The following is a 19,824-nucleotide window of genomic DNA, read 5'->3' on the forward strand; positions in this document are numbered from 1 at the left end:
ATTTCGATTCTCATAGCAAAGGGTCTGAATACTCATGTAAATAAGGTATTTCTGTTTTTTATTTTTATATGTGTGCAAACATTTCTAAAAACCTGTTTTCGCTTAGTCATTATGGGTAGATTAATGATTTTATTTTATACATTTTAGAATAAGGCTGTAATGTAACAAAATGTGGAAAATTCAAGGGGTCTGAATACTTCCCGAATGCACTGTATATAGATAGTGTATATCTACATAATGCATACAAAGTATATAATTCATATGGAGATCCCTCTGCAGCCTGTGTCACCAAAAGATGCACCTTAAGTGTTCTACTTTTCTAACTCTCAACAGTAAGACCAGACCCGTCGCCAGACCTCAGTCTTAAGGGGGGCATATGAAATGCATGGGAGGGCAGGGCACAATTATTATTAGCCTATATATTATATTTAATAATAAATTCCCTCAAGTGGGGGGGGCACAAGCATTTTTGGGGGCGGGCCCGGCCCCCTATGGCCCGCCCATAGCGACGGGTGTGAGTAAGACCCCGACTGAGTTCCTAAACAATTAATATGTCTATTGGTAAAATAAAATACAAAAATTCTGTAAAGCCAACTGGGAAGGGTTGCTGTTTGGGGGAGACTCAAATAATAAATACTTAGGTTTATGTAGTGTAATGTTTATATCTGCTTTTGAGAACATGACAGAATGGAGGGATTTAATAATTTCTTCAATCAGTCAGCAAATGTTGGGACTTTGAATGGAAAGAAGTACCATGGCAATAACAGTCCATATATAATGAGAATTATGTTCACTTAATTTTTTTGGATTTCCATTGAATACTTACAAAAACATAGACAATGCACATTAATAAACACACCCACAAACACACACTGAAATAAGTATATCTACATAATGCATACAAAATATGAATGCTGAGATCCCTCTGCAACCTGTGTCACCAAAACATGCCTCAAATATGAGGACCAATGAATATAAATCATCTCTAGTGTACGCATTGGAATCCAAGCGATACCAGTCTTTAAGGGTGTGAGAACTCAAGGAGTCCTCCTCACAGTGAGGGGGCAGTAGTGAGCAGGAGAGTAGGGGGGAGCAGGTAGCTGACTAGTGGTGGCTATTCAGCAGCGTTATGGTTTGAGGGTATAAACCAGGCAGTGGCGAACCGTCATTCAGGGCAGGTGACCTGTTTTGAGCCCCACATTTTTACCAAAACTAATAATAATAAAGAAATTGGGCTTGCCTGTTTTGCATATTATTTTGGCACTAATACGTGTTACATATCAGTTTGTAAAAAAAGAAAAGTAAACAAAACAATCATTGAGTTAATAAAGCCGCATACAAACATGGTCTCTTTTTTGCATTCTTGAGTAAGGCAGCTCCAAAATGCAGGTGTTTCAGCCTAGCTCAGTGCTTTCTGTGGTGGTGGGGCAGCCAGCGGAAAATACGGAGCGTAGGGGTTGGTAATGTTCTCTAGTTGTGCTGTGATTGGCTCAGTGTTCTGTCACTCATGGGGACACTACATCACTGGCAAGTCTAAGGGGTAGAGCTCGAAACATTGAAGCCCCTTGGGTGCTGCCATAGAGTTACAATAGAAGTGCCCATCCAAGAAGGCTCAAGGTCATTGGCCAAAGATAAAATGACGTCAAATCACGTTATATCTACAGTAGCTTTGATTGGACTGATCACGTCAACATCATACTTTCAAAACCTTAGCAAGGAGTCATCATCATGAATCCAGTCAAATCTACTGGCAAATCATTTTTAATCATTGTCATATGAAGAGAAATTATAGATAAAACGTATCGGTGCTCATCGGTCATTGGACATAAACATTACACAACAGGTTGGAAATTGTAAATTCAACAATGAGTGGTTTGGAAGGAATCTAACTGCGAGCATTGCAAAGCAATCACTAGCCTGCTATTCAGTGGCGTGGGTGTGTGGTCCCAAGTCTGGGATTAAGGGTCTCTTTTCCAAGTTTAAAATTATAAGCATTCAACATTGGCCATGCTGTCAATGAAGCATGATTTGTGCCGCGCTCAAAACAACTGTTAACTCGGAACTTCAGGGAGTTCAAGACAACTGGGAACTCTGGGGGGGAAAAAACAAGCTCCGACTGGGAAAATACGTTTTGAACGGTCATCCAACTGGGAATTGTAAATCCAGAACTCGGGCTTCTTTCTAGAGCTACGACCTGAAGATCACTGACGTCATCATGATTCGACCTTGTTTTTTTCAGAGTTCCCAGTTGTCTTGAAAGCACCATAAATCCAGAGAATGCCAGACTTTCATGCCAAAGTTTGTCCACAAAGGACCGCCACGCCACCTTCCTGTTCAAGTGAGCACAGCACAACAAGGTGAGTCCAAAAATTATGTAATATGTCAGGGAGCTATGTATACTGTAGCTAAGAAAGTAATACTAAGTGTATGTTGTGTAGTAAGCTGTTAGTAGCCCATGTGCCTCACCCTAATCATTTGGTCTATTTTCCCCTCTTAATTTCGCCTACTGTTCTGACTTGGTGGTGCACATGTAGCCTATAACCTGTTTTAGAGAAATGTAATCATAAACTATTGTAAGAGCTTTCATTGTCTGCTTATATGCCCCCTTTATTTGTCCTACGGTTCTGACTTGTGTACAGGGAGAACACTGTAAGAATGGCCCATGTTCTGAATTCTGTCGCTGTACATTTCACGAGTGCTGAACAAATAGTTATATTGACTATGACCGTCCGTCCTGACTGGAACAAATTGCAAAAATTTCTGAAGCTGGAGACACTTATCTCCCTCACTAACTTTAAGCATCAGTTGTCAGAGCACCTTACCGATCACAGCACCTGTACACAGCCATTCTGAAATTAGCCCGCCCAACTACCTCATCCCTATATTGTTATTTATTTTGCTCATTTGTACCCCAGTATCTCTATTTGCACATCATCTCTTGCACATCTATCATTCCAGTGTTAATACTAATTGTAATTATTTTGCACTATAGCCTATTTATTGCCTTACCTCCATAACTTGCTACATTTGCATACACTGTATATATACTTATTTCTGTTTTATTTTTGACTTTGTTTTGTTTTACCCCATATGTAACTCTGTGTTGTTGTTTTAATCGCACTGCTTTGCTTTATCTTGGCCAGGTCGCAGTTGTAAATGAGAACTTGTTCTCAACTGGCTTACCTGGTTAAATAAAAATAAATAAAAAAGCTCGCTCATTAATGTCTTAATCGAAAATATGGATTGCCTCTTATCCGCTTGTCGTCCCCTTACGCCACATCTCAATTGTCAGTAGAAACCACATTTGTTTAAGCAAGTCAGCCATATCTGCTATGTTTTTTTAAAGGCAGTAAATGAATGAACTGTTTCTCTACCAGACAAGGCTCCACTGATAGCCAGGTGTAGCAGTGGTAAGGTGTTGGGACTGCTGTTGGGACAGCTTTATGTAGGCCCTAACAGTTTGTGGGCACAGTTTGTCACCATTATAGTACAATGAATGTATTGTTTAGTGTTGTGTAGTGGCTTTGCTGGCATGCATCCCCAACATTGTTTTGTTTGTTTGCCCCACCAAGATTGACATGCTAAAATCGCCACTGGGTGTTTGTAGCTTCGGATATGTGCCCATTCTCGCTGGTTGTGAATAGGGGGTTTCAGCACGTGCTCAAGCCACGTTACGAACTTCCCTCTCTCACCCATTTCAGCAAACAGGTAGTTAGTACCTGCGCTATATAAGCAAGCCATAGCTGGAGTTATCAATTAATTGGCCAATGCACCCTGTGTTGCGCTTACTACAGATGGATGGACCTCCATTGCTACAGAGAGCTACTTAATTAACATACTTCTGCTCAGTGTAGGCCTATAACACAAGAAGACTAGGACCGTGAAGAGTGGTGTGTATATAATGAAACTGGGTGGAATATATGAGGCCTGTATATCAGGTTTGGGGTCAAATCCATTTAAATCCCAGTCAATTCAGAAAGTAAACCAAATTCTCCACATTGAAAAGCATTGAAGAGAATTGGAATTGGAATTTCAGTGTACTTCCTGAATTGACTGAAATTAAAATGGAATTAACCTCAACCCTGCTGAATATTCAATGTGTAATTTAGTTTTACTGATGTTGATACCTAGTACATGTGGATTCATCATCTCACTCACACACCGTTTGTGAGGCCTTTAATCAGCTTACTTTCCAGAAAATAATGCATCTCCCACAAAATGTCTGTTGCTGTAAGGATGTCAACTATTCCACCGTGAAGTTAATTTTTCTACACTCTCTGTTCTACAGTCCCTGCTGCTCCCGTGCCCTTCGACGCTCTTCAGGAAAGTCAGCTCTTTGATTCAGAGCCTCTGATCCCCACCGGAGGGCGCTATTTATCCACCAACGGCCAGCCCAGAACCAGGAGCCCCCAGGAGATCGCAGTACCACCGAACCCCACACGGAGGCACTAATGGCACAGCGCAGCCCCCACAACGCCACAGACACAGAGGGACAGAGGCCTCCATCATCTTTGGGGTACTAGATTAATTAAAACATTGGGAATGAGATTAATATAATTGGTTTAAAATCAAACCAATTCTCAATGACCCAACACTTTCAGACTGTAATAGAATCTGTCAGTATGTACTAAGACAAGCGCAGCAGGTCTGGAGGTGTTTTATTCCTTGTTGAAGTCATCAAGAGTCACTTGTTGTGAGACAGTTTTAGAAGTGAGGCACTGTACCTATTGACAAATAATCTGTCTGTCTCTTTCTGTCTGTTTGTCTTCCTCAGGATGAAAGCAGCTCCTCTGACCACAGTGACTTGGAAAGCTCCGTCAGCCCTCTGCGGGCTGTCTGCCCACGCCTACGTTTCCCAGCAGCCCTCACTCCACAGGAAGTGCCCCCAGTCAGGAAACAAGCTCTTCTGTTCTTGAAGCGAGATAAGCTGCAGCCCTCTCTGTCTTCGGGAAGAAGGAGTACAACAGTGCCAAGACCCGCCTCCCAGAACCAGTTCCGGTGTTGTCCAATAGCAGGCCAGCGCTTGTTCCTGAGGATGAAAATCTGATAGACGATTGACTGGAGGATGATATGGGTGAGTGGGGGAGGAGCAGGATGGAAGGCGGGATTTGAGAACGATGTAATCAGGGGCCAGGAGTCAGAACCGTCACTCAACCAAGACTGAGATGGCTAGCAGAGGTGTGTAGCAGCTGCACTGATGACACACACATACAACCATCCCTGTAATTCCCTGTAGAACCCAAATGGAAGCTAACAACAGAAGGAGCCCAAGCAGATCCACCCTTTCATTTCCTTCTTTCTTTCTCTCATATAATTTTGCTGAGTGACTTAAGTTCCCGTTTTGCTTGCCATGTACTGTCCTTGGGTGTCTTGAATGGTACTTGAAAATGAATCACTAATGTTTAATGTTAATATGAACTATAAGGAGCATTAGTAGCTAGTGGAACCAAATCCTGTGTTTTTTCTCTCTCGTTCTGCAGTGTCGTCGTCTACCATTAGGGGTTTCTCACTGAGGAAGACCGACAACGACCCCCGATCTTCCACGCCGCCCCAGAACCACCACAGCACTCAGCAGGTCAGAGAGATCAAGTGAGAGCTGACCTGGGTTCAAATAGTATTTCAAATTTGAACATTTGCTTTAGCCTGCCTGCAGTGCCAGGTGTGCAGGGTTTGGATACTATGAAGCCGTTTTTATCTCCATATCAAACCATTTCTGGGTAACAATTACCTGTCATTGTTTTAAATTAAATTGTTCAAAAATAAACAAAAATAGCTTCTTAGCAAAGAGCAATTTCTCAAGCAATAATTTGTATAGGACTGTCTGGGAGTGGTCTGAGTGAGGAGGGGAAAATGTAAGACTAGCTGTTATTGGCCGAGATGTTTGGAACTCTCTTTCTTATTGGTGTATTAACTAATTTACCGCCTGGTGACGTCACCATCCAGGCCAAAACTCCATCCCACCAAGATAGCTTGATATTTCAGGCAGTCTTTTTTCAAACTGCTCTTACTCTAAAAGGGCGTTTATAATAATTTTCACAATTTCACTGGGCATCAAACTAATCCCTATCAAAATCTATCTGTTTAAGATAGAGATATTTTTTTTGTATAGGCTGGGTCTCAATCCACTGCATCCGCCTGTCGGTCTTCCGCATCTGTGGTGGAAAGTGGCAGAGCTACAGCGCTGTTTGTCAGACCAGGAGATGTCCTGAAAATTGAACTTGTCACGAAAACGTCTGTAGCGTCCGAACGGTTTGGCCTACTAACTAATATACCACTATGGAAAGATGAGACTGGCACGAACATGATGGTGTTCTCCGTTTTGGTCTACGACCCCCCACTAGCCCCGACGGACCCTTCTGAAGTAGGTACCGTCGATGTGCCAACTTTTGTCTGTAGCATCCGAACCGTTTGGGCTACAAACTAATATGACTTCAATCACGAATATTATGATTTATTGGAACTAGTGGATACATGGAGGCTCAAATATCCGGACCTAGTGAGATATACATGGCGGAGTCTCAATCAAGCTAGTCATCTTGAGTACTTTCATATTTCATTCTCGTTGGCACCAAAGGTTAAAAACGTGTTGATAGGGAACAGAATGTGGTCGGACCATCAAATAATAGGCAAATACATTACTCTTACATAATTTCCACGAAGGTGAGGATATTGGACATGTTCTAACATAACACAGGTATAGCAGATCCCCTTATTGTATGGGACACTATTAAATGTGCATTTAGAGGCCATGCCATGTAATACTCATCTTTAAAACAAAAGCAATTTGTGACCGACCGTCTTGATTATGTCTTATGTAACAAAATTTGAAATTGTGTTTTTATATTGGATAAAAGTAGAGACTCAGAGCTAGAAAATGGTACATCATACACTACAGTTGAGGAACAATGGGGAAATTATTTTGTCATTCCACTTTTAAGAAAATGGCCCTTGAATGTTTTGGTACAACTACTGGAGGGCTCTTCTTTGTCTACACCCATTCAGCATTGTTCACACCCTCTTAAGCCTTAGCCCCACCCATCTCTTTAAGGATTCACATGTGAGGCCATGTACTAAACAACCAAAGATTTCAAAACTAAAGGTTGGGTTATACTACGTGTATCGACAGTTGTCTCAGTGACATCATAAACATTATATTGTCGTCCGATATCAAACTTGTTGTTGTAGTTATGAAAAAGTATAAACACAAAAACTACAGGCTGCATGACATCAGTAGTCTGGTGGTCCAAAATAGCCTAACGGGTGTATTTTAACACCAATAAACCCACCTGTTTAAAAATGAATTTAGTATATGTCAATCTAGCAAACCAGGCAACTAATATCAACTTTCTAAACAATGTTTTGGTTCATTTCTAGCTTGTTAGCTAGCAAGCTAATGTTAAGTTAGCTGGCCATCCAGTTCAAATAATTACCATATCATATACACTACCTGTCAAAAGTTTTAGAACACTTACTCATTCAAGATTTTTTTATTTTATTTGTACTATTTTTTACATTGTAGAATAATAGTGAAGACATCAAAACTATGAAATAACACATGAAGTCATGTAGTAACCAAAAAAGTGTTAAACAAATCCAAATATTTTCTATTTTAGATTCTTCAAAGTAGCCACCCTTTGCCTTGATGACAGCTTTGCACACTCTTGGCATTCTCTCAACCAGCTTCATGAGGTAGTCACCTGCAATGCATTTCAATTAACAGGTGTGCCTTCTTAAAAGTTAATTTGTCGAATTTCTTTCCTTCTTTATGCGTTTGGATGGAATATAGGGGAAAATGCACCAAATTATTTTTTAATCTTCAACATAGGAATGCTACAAAAAATTATTTACTGAAACTGGTAACAAATGACGGAGTCACCCATGATTCACCAAATGATATTTTGAAGGAGGAAACAAAGTACTTTAAGCATATGTTTTCATTTCAGTCGCCTCCATCTCCTGTAACTGAAACAAATTGTAGATATTTTCTTTCTATTGATAATGTACAATTAACCGCCATACAGAAATACTCGTAAAGGTGAAATTACTGAGGAGGAACTGCTGGATGCAATTAAATACTTTTAAGTCTGGGAAAACTCCAGGGTTGGATGGCATACCAGTCGAGGTATACCAAACCTTTTTTGATATACTCAAAGGACCGTTATTAGCATGTTTTAGCCACTCCTATGTAAATATTAGATTATCAGACACTCAAGAAGAAGGTCTGATTTCATTATTACTGAAACAGGATACAAGTGGAAAATATAAAGATCCAGTCCATTAAAAAAATTGGAGGCCCCTTATACTTCAGTGTTGTGATGCAAAAAGTCTAGCAAAATGTATAGCGCATAGAATTAAAAAGGTATTGTCGGACATTATTCATTCTAATCAGACAGGTTTTTTACATGGAAGATACATTGGAGATAATATAAGGCAAGTACTGGAAACAATAGAACACTGTGAAAAATCTGGGAAACCAGGCCTGCTATTCATAGCAGACTTCGAAAAGGCATTTGATAAAGTACGACTGGGTTTATATATACAGTGGGGAAAAAAAGTATTTAGTCAGCCACCAATTGTGCAAGTTCTCCCACTTAAAAAGATGAGAGAGGCCTGTAATTTTCATCATAGGACACGTCAACTATGACAGACAATATGAGAAAAAGAAATCCAGAAAATCACATTGTAGGATTTTTTATGATTTTATTTGCAAATTATGGTGGAAAATAAGTATTTGGTCAATAACAAAAGTTTCTCAATACTTTGTTATATACCCTTTGTTGGCAATGACACAGGTCAAACGTTTTCTGTAAGTCTTCACAAGGTTTTCACACACTGTTGCTGGTATTTTGGCCCATTCCTCCATGCAGATCTCCTCTAGAGCAGTGATGTTTTGGGGCTGTCGCTGGGCAACACAGACTTTCAACTCCCTCCAAAGATTTTCTATGGGGTTGAGATCTGGAGACTGGCTAGGCCACTCCAGGACCTTGAAATGCTTCTTACGAAGCCACTCCTTCGTTGCCCGGGCGGTGTGTTTGGGATCATTGTCATGCTGAAAGACCCAGCCACGTTTCATCTTCAATGCCCTTGCTGATGGAAGGAGGTTTTCACTCAAAATCTCACGATACATGGCCCCATTCATTCTTTCCTTTACACGGATCAGTCGTCCTGGTCCCTTTGCAGAAAAAAACAGCCCCAAAGCATGATGTTTCCACACCCATGCTTCACAGTAGGTATGGTGTTCTTTGGATGCAACTCTGCATTCTTTGTCCTCCAAACACGACGAGTTGAGTTTTTACCAAAAAAGTTCTATTTTGGTTTCATCTGACCATATGACATTCTCCCAATCCTCTTCCGGATCATCCAAATGCACTCTAGCAAACTTCAGACGGGCCTGGACATGTACTGGCTTAAGCAGGGGGACACGTCTGGCACTGCAGGATTTGAGTCCCTGGTGGCGTAGTGTGTTACTGATGGTAGGCTTTGTTACTTTGGTCCCAGCTCTCTGCAGGTCATTCACTAGGTCCCCCATGTGGTTCTGGGATTTTTGCTCACCGTTCTTGTGATCATTTTGACCCCCACGGGGTGAGATCTTGAGTGGAGCCCCAGATCGAGGGAGATTATCAGTGGTCTTGTATGTCTTCCATTTCCTAATAATTGCTCCCACAGTTGATTTCTTCAAACCAAGCTGCTTACCTATTGCAGATTCAGTCTTCCCAGCCTGGTGCAGGTCTACAATTTTGTTTCTGGTGTCCTTTGACAGCTCTTTGGTCTTGGCCATAGTGGAGTTTGGAGTGTGACTGTTTGAGGTTTTGGACAGGTGTCTTTTATACTGATAACAAGTTCAAACAGGTGCCATTAATACAGGTAACGGGTGGAGGACAGAGGAGTCTCTTAAAGAAGAAGTTTGAGGTCTGTGAGAGCCAGAAATCTTGCTTGTTTGTAGGTGACCAAATACTTATTTTCCACCATAATTTACAAATAAATTCATTAAAAATCCTACAATGTGAATTTCAGGAAAAAAAATTCTCAATTTGTCTGTCATAGTTGACGCGTACCTATGATGAAAATTACAGGCCTCTCTCATCTTTTTAAGTGGGAGAACTTGCACAATTGGTGGCTGACTAAATACTATTTTTCCCCACTGTAGATTGCAAAATAGTTGGGAAGAGATTTTTTACGTACCAATTCCATGGCATAGTGTTTATGAACTGATAACAACGCCGGATTCAAAACTTATAATTTTTCTATGTAAATTATTATATAAAATTCTTGCTACCAATAGAATGTTATTTATATGGGGGATACATTCTTCCCAGCTCTGCAGATTTTGCCTGCGAAAAGACAGAATCATTAGATCATTTGTTTTGGTACTGTCCATATGTAGCTTGTTTTTGGACACAGGTCCAGGAATGGCTAAAGGATTGCAATATTTACCTGGAGCTAACCCTGCAGAGGGCACTACTGGGTTATCTGAAAAGTCATAGTCAATTTATCAATAATATAATAATACTTTTAGCAAAAATGTTTATTTTCAATTTACAATCTGTAGAAACAATGAGAATAGACAGGTTCAGAACTTTTGTAAAACATCACAGTACAGTTGAAAAATATATGGCAAATAGAAATCCAATATGGATGATGTTAAGAGATAGATGGGATATGTTGAATGGAGCTGAAGGATGGGACTAATAACAACAACTAATAACAACAAGAACTAATGTAAAGCATACTGTGTCCATAATAAGTATATAGGTTAAAGGTCGAGAGCTTTTGTGAAAGAGCAGTTAGAAAAATATGGCATATTGAAGCAAACAAGATGGACATCATGAAAATGATCGGAGGAAGTTCAGTAGTAAAAACAAACAAAATATAATTGTTGTAAAATTTGACTGTGTCCATAAAATGTATACAGTATGTGTAAGCTGGAAGTAGAGGCCAAAGCATTGCTGTTCACTAGTTTACTCCAATTAGGGAAGGGGTGGTGGGGTTGGAAAGTAATAAAGGGAAATATATTTTTAAAAAGGATATGTATATGTATGTATATGTACAGTGGGGAGAACAAGTATTTGATACACTGCCGATTTTGCAGGTTTTCCTACTTACAAAGCATGTAGAGGTCTGTAATTTTTATCATAGGTACACCTAAACTGTGAGAGACGGAATCTAAAACAAAAATCCAGAAAATCACATTGTATGATTTTTAAGTAATTAATTTGCATTTTATTGCATGACATAAGTATTTGATCACCTACCAACCAGTAAGAATTCCGGCTCTCACAGACCTGTTAGTTTTTCTTTAAGAAGCCCTCCTGTTCTCCACTCATTACCTGTATTAACTGCACCTGTTTGAACTCATTACCTGTATAAAAGACACCTGTCCACACACTCAATCAAACAGACTCCAACCTCTCCACAATGGCCAAGACCAGAGAGCTGTGTAAGGACATCAGGGATAAAATTGTAGACCTGCACAAGGCTGGGATGGGCTACAGGACAATAGGCAAGCAGCATGATGAGAAGGCAACAACTGTTGGCGCAATTATTAGAAAATGGAAGAAGTTCAAGATGACGGTCAATCACTCTCGGTCTGGGGCTCCATGCAAGATCTCACCTCGTGGGGCATCAATGATCATGAGGAAGGTGAGGGATCAGCCCAGAACTACACAGCAGGACCTGGTCAATGATCTGAAGAGAGCTGGGACCACAGTCTCAAAGATAACCATTAGTAACACACTACGCCGTCATGGATTAAAATCCTGCAGCGCACGCAAGGTCCCCCTGCTCAAGCCAGCGCATGTCCAGGCTCATCTGAAGTTTGCCAATGACCATCTGGATGATCCAGAGGAGGAATAGGAGAAGGTCATGTGGTCTGATGAGACAAAAATATAGCTTTTTGGTCTAAACTCCACTCGCCGTGTTTGGAGGAAGAAGAAGGATGAGTACAACCCCAAGAACACCATCCCAACCGTGAAGCATGGAGGTGGAAACATCATTCTTTGGGGATGCTTTTCTGCAAAGGGGACAGGACGACTGCACCGTATTGAGGGGAGGATTGATGGGGCCATGTATCGCGAGATCTTGGCCAACAACCTCCTTCCCTCAGTAAGAGCATTGAAGATGGGTCGTGGCTGGGTCTTCCAGCATGACAACGACCCGAAACACACAGCCAGGGCAACTAAGGACTGGCTCCGTAAGAAGCATCTCAAGGTCCTGGGGTGGCCTAGCCAGTCTCCAGACCTGAACCCAATATAAAATCTTTGGAGGTAGCTGAAAGTCCGTATTGCCCAGCGACAGCCCCGAAACCTGAAGGATCTGGAGAAGGTCTGTATGGAGGAGTGGGCCAAAATCCCTGCTGCAGTGTGTGCAAACCTGGTCAAGACCTACAGGAAACGTATGATCTCTGTAATTGCAAACAAAGGTTTCTGTACCAAATATTAAGTTCTGCTTTTCTGATGTATCAAATACTTATGTCATGCAATAAAATGCAAATTAATTACTTAAAAATCATACAATGTGATTTTCTGGATTTTGTTTTAGATTCCGTCTCTCACAGTTGAAGTGTACCTATGATAAAAATTACAGACCTCTACATGCTTTGTAAGTAGGAAAACCTGCAAAATCGGCAGTGTATCAAATACTTTTTCTCCCCACTGTGTGTATATATATAAGTGAGGGAAAAAAGTATTTGATCCCCTGCTGATTTTGTACATTTGCCCACTGACAAAGAAATGATCAGTCTATAATTTTAATGATAGGTTTATTTGAACAGTGAGAGACAGAATAACAACCAAAAAATCCAGAAAATCGCATGTCAAAAATGTTATAAATTGATTTGCATTTTAATTAGGGAAATAAGTATTTGACCCCTCTGCAAAACATGGCTTAGTACTTGGTGGCAAAACCCTTGTTGGCAATCACAGAGGTCAGACGTTTCTTGTAGTTGGCCACCAGGTTTGCACACATCTCAGGAGGGATTTTGTCCCACTCCTCTTTGCAGATCTTCTCCAAGTCATTAAGGTTTCGAGGCTGACGTTTGGCAACTCGAACCTTCAGCTCCTTCCACAGATTTTCTATGGGATTAAGGTCTGGAGACTGACTAGGCCACTCCAGGACCTTAATGTGCTTCTTCTTGAGCCACTCCTTTGTTGCCTTGGCCGTGTGTTTTGGGTCATTGTCATGCTGGAATACCCATCCACGACCCATTTTCAATGCCCTGGCTGAGGGAAGAAGGTTCTCACCCAAGATTTGACGGTACATGGCGCCATCCATCGTCCCTTTGATGCAGTGAAGTTGTGCTGTCCCCTTAGCAGAAAAACACCCCCAAAGCATAATGTTTCCACCTCCATGTTTGATGATGGGGATGATGTTCTTGGGGTCATAGGCAGCATTCCTCCTCCTCCTCCAAACACGGCGAGTTGAGTTGATGCCAAAGAGCTTGATTTTGGTCTCATCTGACCACAACACTTTCACCCAGTTCTCCTCTGAATCATTCAGATGTTCATTGGCAAACTTCAGACTGGCCTGTATATGTGCTTTCTTGAGCAGGGGGAACTTGCGGGCGCTGCAGGATTTCAGTCCTTCACGGCATAGTGTGTTACCAATTGTTTTCTTGGTGATTATGGTCCCAGCTGCCTTGAGATCATTGACAAAATCCTCCCGTGTAGTTCTGGGCTGATTCCTCACTGTTCTTATGATTATTGCAACTCCACGAGGTGAGATCTTTCATGGGCAATTGGAAGTGACGCAGACAATTACATTGATGGAAGTTACAATCTATCTGCAATGTTTAATAAAACACACTGACACACCCCGTTACTATAGAAGCCAGGGTTGAATATCAAGCAAGGCCAGAAAGGCTTCCAAGTGGCTGACATCAAATCAAATTTTATTGGCCACATGCGCCGAATACAACAGGTGTAGACATTACAGTGAAATGCTTACTTACAGCCCTTAACCAACAATGCATTTAATTTTTTTTATAAAAAAGTAAAATAAAACAACAAAAGTGTTGAGAAAAAAAGAGCACAAGTAAAATAACAGTAGGGAGGCTATATATACAGGGGGGTACCGGTGCAGAGTCAATGTGCGGGGGCACCGGCTAGTTGAGGTAATATGTACATGTGGGTAGAGTTAAAGTGACTATGCATAAATAATTAACAGAGTAGCAGCAGCGTAAAAAGATGGGGTGGGGGGGCAGTGCAAATAGTCTGGGTAGCCATGATTAGCTGTTCAGGAGTCTTATGGCTTGGGGGTAGAAGCTGTTGAGAAGTATTTTGGACCTAGACTTGGCACCCCGGTACTGCTTGCCGTGCGGTAGCAGAGAGAACAGTCTATGACTAGGGTGGCTGGAGTCTTAGACAATTTTGAGGGCCTTCCTCTGACACCGCCTTGTATAGAGGTCCTGGATGGCAGGAAGCTTGGCCCCAGTGATGTACTGGACCGTACGCACTACCCTCTGTAGTAACTTGCGGTCAGAGGCCGAGCAGTTGCCATACCAGGCGGTGATGCAACCAGTCAGGATGCTCTCGATGGTGCAGCTGTAGAATGTGGCCTTTGTGAATGTTGACCTGCTTAAAATTCTTACTCACATTGGCTACGGAGAGCGTGATCACATAGTCATCCGGGATCAGCTGGTGCTCTCATGCATGCTTCAGTGTTGCTTGCCTCGAAGCGAGTATAGAAGTGGTTTAGCTCGTCTGGATGGCTTGTGTCACTGGGCAGCTCGCGGCTGTGCTTCCCATTGTAGTCTGTAATAGTTTTCAAGCCTTGCCACATCCGACGAGCATCAGAGCCGGTGTAGTACGATTCAGTCTTAGTCCTGTATTGACTTTTTGTCTGTTTGATGGTTCGTCGGAGGGCATAGCGGGATTTCTTATAAGCGTCTGGGTTAGAGTCCCGCTCCTTGAAAGCGGCAGCTCTACCCTTTAGCTCAGTACGGATGTTGCCTGTAATCCATGGCTTCTGGTTTGGGTATGTACGTACGGTCACTGTGGGGACGACGTCATCGATGCACATATTGATGAAGCCAGTGACTGATGTGGTGTACTCCTCAATGCTATCTGAAGAAAAACCACTTTAAACATTCACTCTCTTTCACACATGCATGCAGGAAGACACAAATACACTAACCTATGTGGTACTGGGATAAAAAAACACGTTATCTTGAACCCTGACCGCATTCTGATTGCAGGCATTGACAAAGGCATTGGCACAGCCACTATCTGGTGTGGGAACTCAGGTTGAAGAAGGTAAATGTTCCTGAGTTACAGTTTTGACATAAATATTTGCCCATTATTATTTTCAACAATTTTCAAGCTCTGTCAAATTGGTTGTTGATCATTGCTAGACAACCATTTTCAAACTGAACCAGGTTTTCCTCTAGGATTTTGCCTGTGCTTAACTCCATTACGTTTCTTTTTTATCCTGAAAACTATTACAAGCATACCCATAACATGATGCAGTCAACAATATGCACGAAAATATGGAGAGTGGTACTAAGTAATTGTTATATTTTGTTTGCCCCAAAAAACCCACTTTGTATTCAGGACAAAAAGTGAATTGCTTTGTTGATGTTTTCTCCTATCACAGCAATTAAACTCTGCAACTGTTTTAAGGTCACCATTGGGCTCATGGTGAAATCCCTGAGCGGTTTCCTTCCTCTCTGGGAACTGAGATAGGAAGGACGCCTGTATCTTTGTAGTGACTGGTTGTATTGATACACCATCCAAAGTGTAATTAATAACTTCACCATGCTCAAAGGGATATTCAATGTTATTTTTACCCATCTACCAATAGGTGCCCTTCTTTGCATTGGAAAACCTCCCTGGTCTTTGTGGTTGAATCTGTGTTTGAAATTCACTGCTCGACTGAGGGACATTACAAATAATTGTATGTGTGGGATACAGAGATGAGGTAGTCATTCAAAAATCATGTAAAACACTGTTATTGCACACAGAGTTAGTCCATGCATCTTATTATGTGACTTGTTAAGCACATTTTTAAGCCTCAACTTATTTAAGATTGCCATAACAAAGGGGTTGAATACTTAATATTTTGTGTAGGCCAGTGACAAAGTCTCAATTTAATACATTTTCAATTCAGGCTGTAACACAACAGAATGTGGAAAAAGTCAAGGGTGTGAATACTTTCTGAAGGCACTGTATGATACTGACCTGTAAGTCTGTGGCTGTGCTGTGTCCCTATATGGCCTTGTAGGGGCCCATGATTCAGTGCGCTTTGTTCAGTGATGGTCACAGCACCACCCCCTCTTTCTGCAGTAGCCTGACAGGAAGCAGTGGGTGTGCAGGACAGGCCAGGCTAGGTTTTTGTGGTTGGAAAAGGTTCTGACTCTGATGTATGAGGCTGTCTTGTCTCTCCAGCCTAACAACCCGCTGCCTGTAGCAACACCACCTCCTACTGGCCAGCACCTTGGCAGGTAAACAGCAGCACCACCTCCTACTGGCCAGCACCTTGGCAGGTAAACGGCAACACCACCTCCTACTGGCCAGCACCTTGGCAGGTAAACGGCAACACCACCTCCTACTGACCAGCTCCTTGGCAGGTAAACAGCAGCACCACCTCCTACTGACCAGCACCTTGGCAGGTAAACAGCAACACCACCTCCTACTGGCCAGCACCTTGGCAGGTAAACAGCAACACCGCCTCCTACTGACCAGCACCTTGGCAGGTAAACAGCAACACCACCTCCTACTGACCAGCACCTTGGCAGGTGACCTAAGAATCAGAATCATCTCATGGTCCTACAGGCACAGGGCACCTGAAGGCAGTGAATCTGTCCCATAATGCCCTGGGCTCTATGGGCTTTGAGTTGGTCCTGAAGACTCTGCCTCTCCACTGTCTCACACACCTCCTTCTGTCTGCCATCCGCTGTGAACCCGCTGACCACCCTGCTTTAGAACATCTGAGGTCAGTCCTCCTGTCCCAGGTAAACACACACACACACACATACACATGCACACACACAAATGCACACACATACACAAAAATTCAAATAAAGTTATTTTATAGAGTACTTTGACATTAATTAAGCATTGTTTGTCTAAAGAACTGCACAAACTAATCACAGTATCTATAGTAAGTAGATACTTAGTAGAGGAAATTTGTCCAGGAAGGTACACGATAAAGACTGCAAATACAATAAAAACGCTTTTAACAGAATTTGTTGAAACAATTGGTTGGGTTTCTGTTAATGAAACTCTTGTTTCTCTGTAAATCGCTTATTTTTGGTCTGTTAACCAGTAAACCTAAACCACGGGTTTGAGGCAGGTGCTTTGCAAGCTGTGAAAACATTTCACAGGTTGAAAAGGAATCCACTTATCTGCTCCACAACTTTGCCTCTGGTATTCAAGCTAAGAAGCATGTGCTGATATGGTAGTTAGGATACAATGGTAGTATCTTAATTGTATCTTAAAGTGTATACACCATTTGACTTAATTGGGAGCTATGGCAAGATGGTCTTCAATAGAGGAACAAATGTAGTGATGTAAGTAGGATTCATGTTGATTAGTCATGTTTAAGCTGGAGGCCAAGCTGAGAACTCAGCACTGACATTGGGTGATAGACATAGTACTAACTTCCTGGTAAAGGGCATACCATGAGATCTGGGATTTGATTGGTCCCTTGCTGAAAATGGAAAAGGAGTCACAGAGAACATGGTTCTGATTGGTCCTTTGTGTGTTCCACAGGATGACTGCTCCCTTACAGTAGGCCTATAGTAGTTACAGTAGGCCTATAGTAGTCAATTGGTTCTCAGTCTGACTCTCAGGCTCTCAGTCCCTCTAATTTGTTCCCTCTCTCTCTTTCTTCAGGTTGTCAGGCAGCCGGACCCTGGGACAACTCTAGTTTGGACGGCCTGTCAGAACAGGTCCAGGACCTGTGGCTGTGGCTGTGCTCACAGAAGCTCAACAAACTGGACCGTGAGGCGCTGCAGCAGACATGGGGCCAGAGGAGGTTAACTCCCAAGTGGCGCAGTGGTCTAAGGCACTGCATCGCAGTACTAGCTGTGCCACTAGAGATCCTAGTTCAAATCCAGGCTCTGTCGTAGCCGGCCGCGACCGGGAGACCCATGGGGCGGCGCACAATTGGGTAGGGGAGGGAATGGCTGGCAGGGATGTAGTTCAGTTGGTAGAGCATGGCGTTTCCAACGCCAGGGTTGTGGGTTCGATTCCCACGGGGGGTATGAAAAAAATAAAATAATAATAATGTAACTAAGTCGCTCTGGATAAGAGCGTCTGCTAAATGACTTAAATCTAACTAATGCCCCCTCACTGTAAGGAGGACTTGAGTTCTGACACCCTTAAAGATTGGTGTTGCTTTGATTCCATTGAGATTACACCCCTTGGTCCTCTATTTGCTGCTGGAGAGGGATCTTGGCACCAATATTTTGAATGCATTATGTAGATATAATGATTACAGGGTGTGTGCCTTTAAACATGAATTGTGTCTGTTTTTGTATTGTGTCTATATGTTTTGTAAGTATTCAATGGAAACACAAATATTAACGACTCAACTCTGGGGGGTGGAGCATCATGAGTGAAACAATGTTCCCCCCCAATTTGGTGTGAGTTTCTAAAGACACACAGCTTTACACTGTGGTTTCCTTTCTTGTTAGTTAAACCACTGACTTGTCATCTTCTCACTGTTGAACATTTCCACAAAGGAGGGTGTTGGGTGGGCTTCAAGATACTTTGGGAACGTGCCTAGTCACACATCAGTGTTATCACCTCAGTGTATCACTCAGAGATTGGGCCAAGGCGATTTTGGTTAGGATAACTAATTTCATCACCTGTTATTGTAATTTCCAATTTATAAAAAGCAATTACTGAACGGTTTCAGTTAGGTTTAGGGTTGTGGATGGTGCTACTGCCACCTTGTTAAGTATTTAAGCATACCCATTTGTGTGAAGTGTTGCTAACCACACTATTATGGTTGGGGATAATTTTTTTAACATGCACAACTCTTTTCACAGTTTGAAAGATGTAGTATGCATGCATACTGAAATACTTTATAGAGAGTGCAGCAAGTCGCTTCCCACAGCTGTTAACATATCAGTTTGAGGCCAGCCAGACTAAGACATGCATGTGGTTATGCTCTAGTCTAGCTAGGATCCTCTCAGAAGCAGATATATAAACATTACACTACATAAACCTAAGTAGTTCTTATTTGAGTCTCCCCCAGACAGCTACCCTTCCCAGTTGGCGTTTTTTTTTTTCACCAGTAGACCTGTTTATTTTTTTAGGAACTCAGTCGGGGTCTTACTGTTGAGAGTTAGAAAAGTAGAATACACAAGGTGTATCTTTTGGTGACACAGGCTGCATGGGGTCTTTACATTCATTATACAGTGCATTGGGAAAGTATTCAGACCCATTGTCTTTTTTCCCTCATCAATCTACATACACACAATACCCCATAATAACAAAGCAAAAACAGTTCTTTTTTTTTGCAAAAGTATTACAAATAAAAAACTGAAATATCATAAGTATTCAGACCCTTTACTTTGTTGAAGCACCTTTGGCAGCCATTACAGCCTCAAGTCTTCTTGGGTATGACGCTACAAGCTTGGCACACCTGTATTTGGGGAGTTTCTCCCATTATTCTCTGCAGATCCTCACAAGCTCTGTCAGGTTGTATGGGGAGCATCGCAGCACAGCTATTTTCAGGTCTCTCCGGAGATCTCTCTGTACTTTACTCACTAAGTGGAAACGTCTAGGAGCAACAACGGCTCAGCCGAGAAGTGGTAGGCCACACAAGCTCACAGAATGGGACTGCCAAGTACTGAAGCGCGTAGCGTGTAAAAATCTTCTG

At 42.1% G+C, this 19,824-nt stretch overlaps 1 long non-coding RNA gene across 1 annotated transcript; it reads left to right on the plus strand.

Annotated features, from left to right (window-relative positions):
* The first annotated feature begins 2,247 nt into the window (after window positions 1-2,247).
* LOC121538964 lies at window positions 2,248-18,046 on the plus strand. The gene is made up of 7 exons (XR_005995297.2): window positions 2,248-2,357; window positions 4,289-4,516; window positions 4,775-5,074; window positions 5,481-5,575; window positions 16,380-16,645; window positions 16,767-16,945; window positions 17,706-18,046. It is a non-coding gene; the product is annotated as an uncharacterized LOC121538964 (long non-coding RNA).
* Window positions 18,047-19,824: the final 1,778 nt, after the last annotated feature.

This window comes from Coregonus clupeaformis, unplaced genomic scaffold, assembly GCF_020615455.1.
Source record: "Coregonus clupeaformis isolate EN_2021a unplaced genomic scaffold, ASM2061545v1 scaf0553, whole genome shotgun sequence".
Classification (NCBI taxonomy): Eukaryota; Metazoa; Chordata; class Actinopteri; order Salmoniformes; family Salmonidae; genus Coregonus; species Coregonus clupeaformis.